Source organism: Ranitomeya imitator, chromosome 3 (genome assembly GCF_032444005.1).
Source record: "Ranitomeya imitator isolate aRanImi1 chromosome 3, aRanImi1.pri, whole genome shotgun sequence".
NCBI classification, from domain to species: Eukaryota; Metazoa; Chordata; class Amphibia; order Anura; family Dendrobatidae; genus Ranitomeya; species Ranitomeya imitator.
The window spans coordinates 725,669,236-725,675,235 of record NC_091284.1 but is presented as its reverse complement, the minus strand read 5'-3'; the positions used below and the strand labels follow the sequence as shown (position 1 = coordinate 725,675,235).

The 6,000-nt window shown below is 45.6% G+C and overlaps 1 protein-coding gene across 3 annotated transcripts in view; it reads left to right on the top strand.

Moving 5' to 3' along the window:
* The first annotated feature begins 444 nt into the window (after positions 1-444).
* Positions 445-6,000, top strand: part of PRR13 (proline rich 13) — a 28,855-nt gene continuing 23,299 nt past the window's right edge. For 2 of the 3 annotated variants that reach the window (XM_069758759.1, XM_069758757.1), the window contains exon 1: positions 445-561. The gene's annotated coding sequence lies outside the window, so the exon portion shown is untranslated. The remainder of the gene's footprint in view (positions 562-6,000) is intronic. The other variant, XM_069758758.1, reaches the window with a different exon arrangement.

The following is a 6,000-nucleotide window of genomic DNA, read 5'->3' as shown; positions in this document are numbered from 1 at the left end:
TTCTGCATTTATCACCCACTCCTGGTTTTGGCTTACAAATACTGATGTAAAATACTGACCAAATACTGATAGTGTGCAGGGACAAATACGCAAGAAAATGTTTACCAAAATCCATAACAGCAGCAAACCCACGACATGACCTTACACAGACCAAAGTGAAACTACATAAAAAAACAGCATAAAAAATAGAAAAGCTTCTTTTTGTAAGTGCAATTACATGACACAATGAGACGAGCATCAGTGGCTGTTTCTGCTGTGTCATCATCACGACAGCCCGGTCATGTGTGCGCCAGAAAGACGCTGCTGGGTGACGACTGTCACTCCTTCCACGGGAGGGGAGAGGTTAATGCTGCTCACACTGCGGTACAGATAACCTGGGTGTGTCACGAGGTCAGGGGGCGGCACCTACTGCTGGGGCGGGGCTTCTCAGGGAGTGACGAGACACAGAGTCCAATCAGAGGCAGAGCTGCCGAGTGGGCGTGATCGTAAATAAAAAATAGTCCAAAGTCTCCCGGAAGAAGACAAAATAAGCGACGAGCGAGAGAAGCTTCTACCTGACAGGTGCGTATCCCTGCGCTCCCGTGTCCTGTATAGCCGCGGGTGGGTCACATGACTGCGCTATACCGCTGACCCTATAGATGTGCATTCCTCCGTTCACATCTCCCCGCTGCGCCATGCAGTTCTTCCACCTCCTGGTAGCTGCATCTCTCACGTGATAGTGCAGGACAGAGATGTCAGGACCTTTTTCTCCCAGATAATGATGATCACTAGTGATCGTGGATAAATCTACGGTTTATAAATGACTGGGTCCCTTTAACTGTCCCATCAGCAGCAGTGACCCCCTCAGGCCTGTGCCAGTGGCGGGTGAGGTGTGCCAGGGGTGTGCGCCCCTTCTGTCTGAGTGTCCTGTCGGGCTGCCACTGGTCTATTGATTGAGGTAGCGCTAAGTGCTGGCACAGCCTCAGTGATCCACGCCGTGGTGTGTGCGCTGACCCTGAGCCTGGTTGTGGGCCATCAGAACCAGCACAGAGCCCAGTACTCTGCGGGCACACGGGTGGCGCAGACACGGTGTGCGTGTGCCGGGGTCCAGCTCTGCCACACAGGCCGTAGAGTCATGGTGTAGTGATTACTAGTACCCCACATACTATTGTGCAGCCATATAGGGGCCCAGGAGGTAAAGGGGCCACTACCGATCCGCTTCTGCCATAGACACATTATTGGACTGTAAGCGGCCCACGTACTGTTCTTGGCCCTCTTGTCTGTGTCCGCCCCAGGGCAAGGCTTCGCAAAGGTTGACCAGGAGGCTTGAAGGGCTCAGATACGCCCAGCGGAGACTTCAGCCTTCATTTGGGGCAGGACTTTTCTGGTTCTCTTTATAAGATATGCAGTGGTAAAATTGACTAATGGATGTGACTTTAGGAAGGTCTTTACAGGTCGGATATGGTGGTGGCAGCGGTTTATAGGTCAGCCTTGATTCTCCTTAAAAGGGACACAACTGCCGGGAGCCTTAAAAATTGCTAAATTGAAGGGACGGCTCCTCTGAGCGCCTCAGGGATAATTGGCCTAGAGTTCTCCACTGATCTATCCTGTGAACAGTATAAGAGTGGGGTTTGAACAATTCGATAGGCATCTTATTAGTAGAAGTGACTGCACTGAAGCTATAGGCCATATGTGTGATCACTGTCTATTAAAATGCTTTGGAGATGTGAGGCCACCCAAGCAAGGTCCCATCAGGTTGGTTCCTGGTCTGGGACCATAAAAGATGACGACAGTTTCTGAACTCTAGATGGTTAAAGGGTATTCCCAATGTGCCCCAGGGAATTCTGCTGTAGATCTATACATTAGTATTGCTCACACGAGCCTATACATCGGATGGGTGGGATCCGATAGCCTCGGACCAGTGTTATTCTTTGGGGCAGTGCTGATCAGCGCTTTTTTTTCTTATGCTGATTCTGCATATGAAAAACAAACAAACAGTATGCTACGCAAATCTGAACCCACTCCCCTGTTCAAGTCTATGGATGTGTGGAAAACCTCAGACTGCACTTGGATGACCTGAGTGCAGTCCGATTTCCGCTTACTTACAGAATGGAGAAGTTGGAGAAATCTTGTTGTCCATCTTCTCCCTTGAGCTAATACTCTGATCAGAGTTTGAACCCAGTGTCATTTACATAATCGACCAGATTCTCTCGCATGAGGGAATCGACGTTCGTGTGACCCCGGCCTCACTTGTATTGGAGTCATGGAAGCTGCCAAGCCCATAGAAGGCAATGCTTAACTGTATAATTGACGTCATTTTATGGCATAAGTAGTAGTAAATCCAGCCTGTCACTTCCTCATAAACCCCATCTACTTTTTTAGAAAAGTGGTGAGGGGGGGAGGTTTAAAAAGTTACCCAGGTATGGCTTTGGGTATACTACATGTCTGATGCAGGGCCCTATGTACCGTAAATGTCCTTTATTATTGCATAAGTCCTAAAAGTTCTAGGAAGTTAGAAGGGTCTGCTTTCTCCCCAGAAGTTGTCCCACCTTTGTGTGTGGGCATAGTCACTTGCCTGAGCTGTAATACCTGGGCAGCTCATAGACAAGCGTTGCTGGACATAAGAAAACGCAGAACTCTTTCTAATCTTGTACAACGATGTTAAGATTTTTCCTTCCCAAGGCTTAAGGTTACACATTACAGAGTGACTCATAGCCGTATCTTGGGCTACCGAGGCTCTGGTTAATGTTCATAGTATAATTACTCCTCTCCTGGCATTGTTAGGACCCCACCCTTCTCTTGTACTGACCATACGGCCAGTGTTCAGCTCAGGGAGAGGCTTGGATACACAGGATACACTTGGATACACAGGGATAGTCTACCAGTATGATCAGCAAGGATTCCTAAGAATCTGAAGACTGGGGCTCAAAGGCGTCATATCACTTGTGATGCCATCTTGTGTGAGATTACAGCACAATCTGTCCTGTGAGGTGGTAGAGGAGCAACGACTCTAAAGGCCCCCATATAGAAAGCTGTCGATCGACTGATCGTTTAGTTGGCAACTTCCTCACCCAGACCCTCCCATACATGAGAAAGCTCCTATGTTCTCTGTGAAAGTATCATAGCGTCTCATCTCTTTGCTGAACAAAAGGATCGGTCTTTGAAGTACCAATGGGTCGGACCTTTCTCTCCCCAGACATTGTCTGTGGAAGGAGAGCTGGGAGACCCCCAAACGTGAGATGGTAGGCCAATCACGCTGACTTATCTAAGGTGTATGGAGGCCTTAAGTGGCAGCTGTAGCCACACTGTGACAGCCACTGGGGTGGAATTGATTATTTCAGTCACACCCTTGGACAACTTTACACGGAAATGTTACCAGTCATTACCCCAGTCTCATTTACATGACGCAATACAGCGAGTCAAACAGTGGGTGCCTCTTAGTCAGTTTGGGACATTTTTCAGCTTGTATTTCCCATCACAAGAAATGTCCTACAGTGAGGGGGAGAATTGGACCATGCACAACCATAGATGTCTATGGGTGCTTGTGCTGTGGGATTATGTCAGACGCCGGTAGTGGAGAAGATGGAGATATTACTTTCTCCGTCTCCTCCGCACCTGTCTTATGTGAGAGGATCAGACTCTGACAGACTTTGAGCTGAGTGCCATTTCCATAATCGCCCGATTCTCTCTGGTCAGCGGGGGCCAGCCTCCATGACCAGGCAGCTCGGTCTCCTGTGAAAAGCTTTCTGTAAAAGACCACGGGGTTTCACGGTAAAATAAAGATATCTGGAATAATGGAGCCGATCTCTGATTCATACTGTCCATGGTTCTGGCAGCAGGAGGCACCAAACAGGTTCTAGCATTGACACCTGGAATCTAATTACGGTACACGGCTGAATGTGTTTTTAGGGCCACGTGCACACATAGAGTATTTAGTCAGTATTTTACCTCAGTATTTGTATGCCAAAATCAGGGGTAGAGGAATCGGAGGAAAAGTATAATAGAAACACGTCACCACTTCTGCATTTATCACCCACTCCTGGTTTTGGCTTACAAATACTGAGGTAAAAAAGCTCACCAAATACTGAACGTGTGCACGAAGCCTTAAGGATTTTTACATACAACTCCATTATAAGGTTTTTCACTTTTTGGAAATTCTGTCAAATGTCCATACTAGTGAGAAAGGTGTTCACTACTTGCTGACCAGTCCTGCTTGTCTGCCCACTGAGGCGCTTCGGAGATCCTGAGCCTTCCCTATATTCTCCCTCCTCCTCGCTGCTTGTGAATATTGTCACTTCCCGCATGTTCAGTGGATCTTTGTCACATGATTGCGGTCACACTCCGCATGCCCAAAGTCGCGGTATTCACAAGCAGGCGCGGGATTCAAAGTCCCGGGAGGAGAATGTGAGGACGGCTCAGGGGTCTCGAGGGGGGGGTGTGTTATGCTATCGGCAGGCTGGTCGGCGTGTAGTGACTTCCTTTCTGACTAGTCTGGACATCTCAATATGCAGCAAAAGAAGTGAGTATTACTATAGTTAAGTCCATATATATTCGGACAGAGACATTTTTCTAATTTTGGTTATAGACATTACAAGCAAATTACAAAATATCCGGATTGTGCAGAACACAGATTTTTGTAAAAATTTTAGTGGAATTGAAGTTGCCTGTCTCTAGTTATCACCTTTTTGGTGCAGATAGTGTAAATATTTACATTTTATTATGTTTTTTTAGGTGGAGAGGGAAGTATTAGGAAAATAAATTAATGAATTCAAAACCATTATTTGATGCTCGTGCATTCACATATTATCTATGTTACGTCAAGGTATCACGTCCTAAATAGACTGTGGAATCTGAATGGTTGAACACTTATTATAGGGGAAACCAAGAGCATGTGACGGTGCAGGTGGTGAGGGAAACTACATCTCCCAGCAAGTCCTGAAGGTATACAGGGATCAGTGAATGCTTGGACTTAAAGTTCCCAGAAGTGAAGAGGAAGGCTATCACGGGTTTGCATCCAATCAGTGGCCGCAATGTGAAGATTTTGTCACTGATGGGGCCACAGATTGACAGCAGCCATCACATGACATTCAAGTGATAAGAGAAAGTGAGGACACCAGAGGAACATGGGTAGTGGTCCGGCAAGCTGCAGGGGCTGTGTAGGTAATTTTAAGTTCCAAGAGCCAACTTAGTAACATAATGATATTTTTTTATTTCTATAGCCCCAATAAACCATTACATAAAAGCTTATTTATTGCGTGACGCGTTGTAGTTTTGAAGTAACCTCATTCATTACATTCATTACATACAATGTACTGGAAAATGGGGTGAAAATCCAATTTAATAGAAATTGAAAAAATACAAAAACTCCACAACTTCGCTATTGTTTTTGCACTTTTGATTTTAGGTCATTAATTGTGTGGTAAAAGTGATTTGGAAGTATGATCCTCCAGGACCGCACAATTACCGTATAATACTAATCCTGTTCTAAACTTTAAAAAAAGAAAAAATGGCAAGATAACTTTTTTCGGCATGTACCATGATGTAATTTTTAGATTTTGATGATAAATCAAACTTTTCCTGGACATGATGCCAAATATATTATTTATGAAGGAATAGATTGGTGTGATACATTCCTGTAGGTGACCGTTCCTCCTGTTCTTTAGGTTTCAACCTGAAGACTGTCAGTGGGTTTTGGAATTGTTACATGTTCCAATGTTTAACTACAATTAACAATTAATGTACAAACGAAGTTATGCTGACTGCTTCAGTCCCTTGTTGCTCCAGTACCGACTTCTCCGGTAGTCCTTGCCTTGACCATAAGTGATGGCGTCCCATTCAGCAGTGACCTATAAGTGCAGTTTATGGCAGCAGCAGTCAAGAGACTGGAATGTGTCATCATTGAATGGCATCCTATTCTAGTTAGCTGGCGGTGAAATTTAGTGTTACATGACAATTATTCAGAAGGGTTTGGGGGCCATCTTACGTAACAAAAAAGAAAAGCATTACTGCAAAAATACGCAC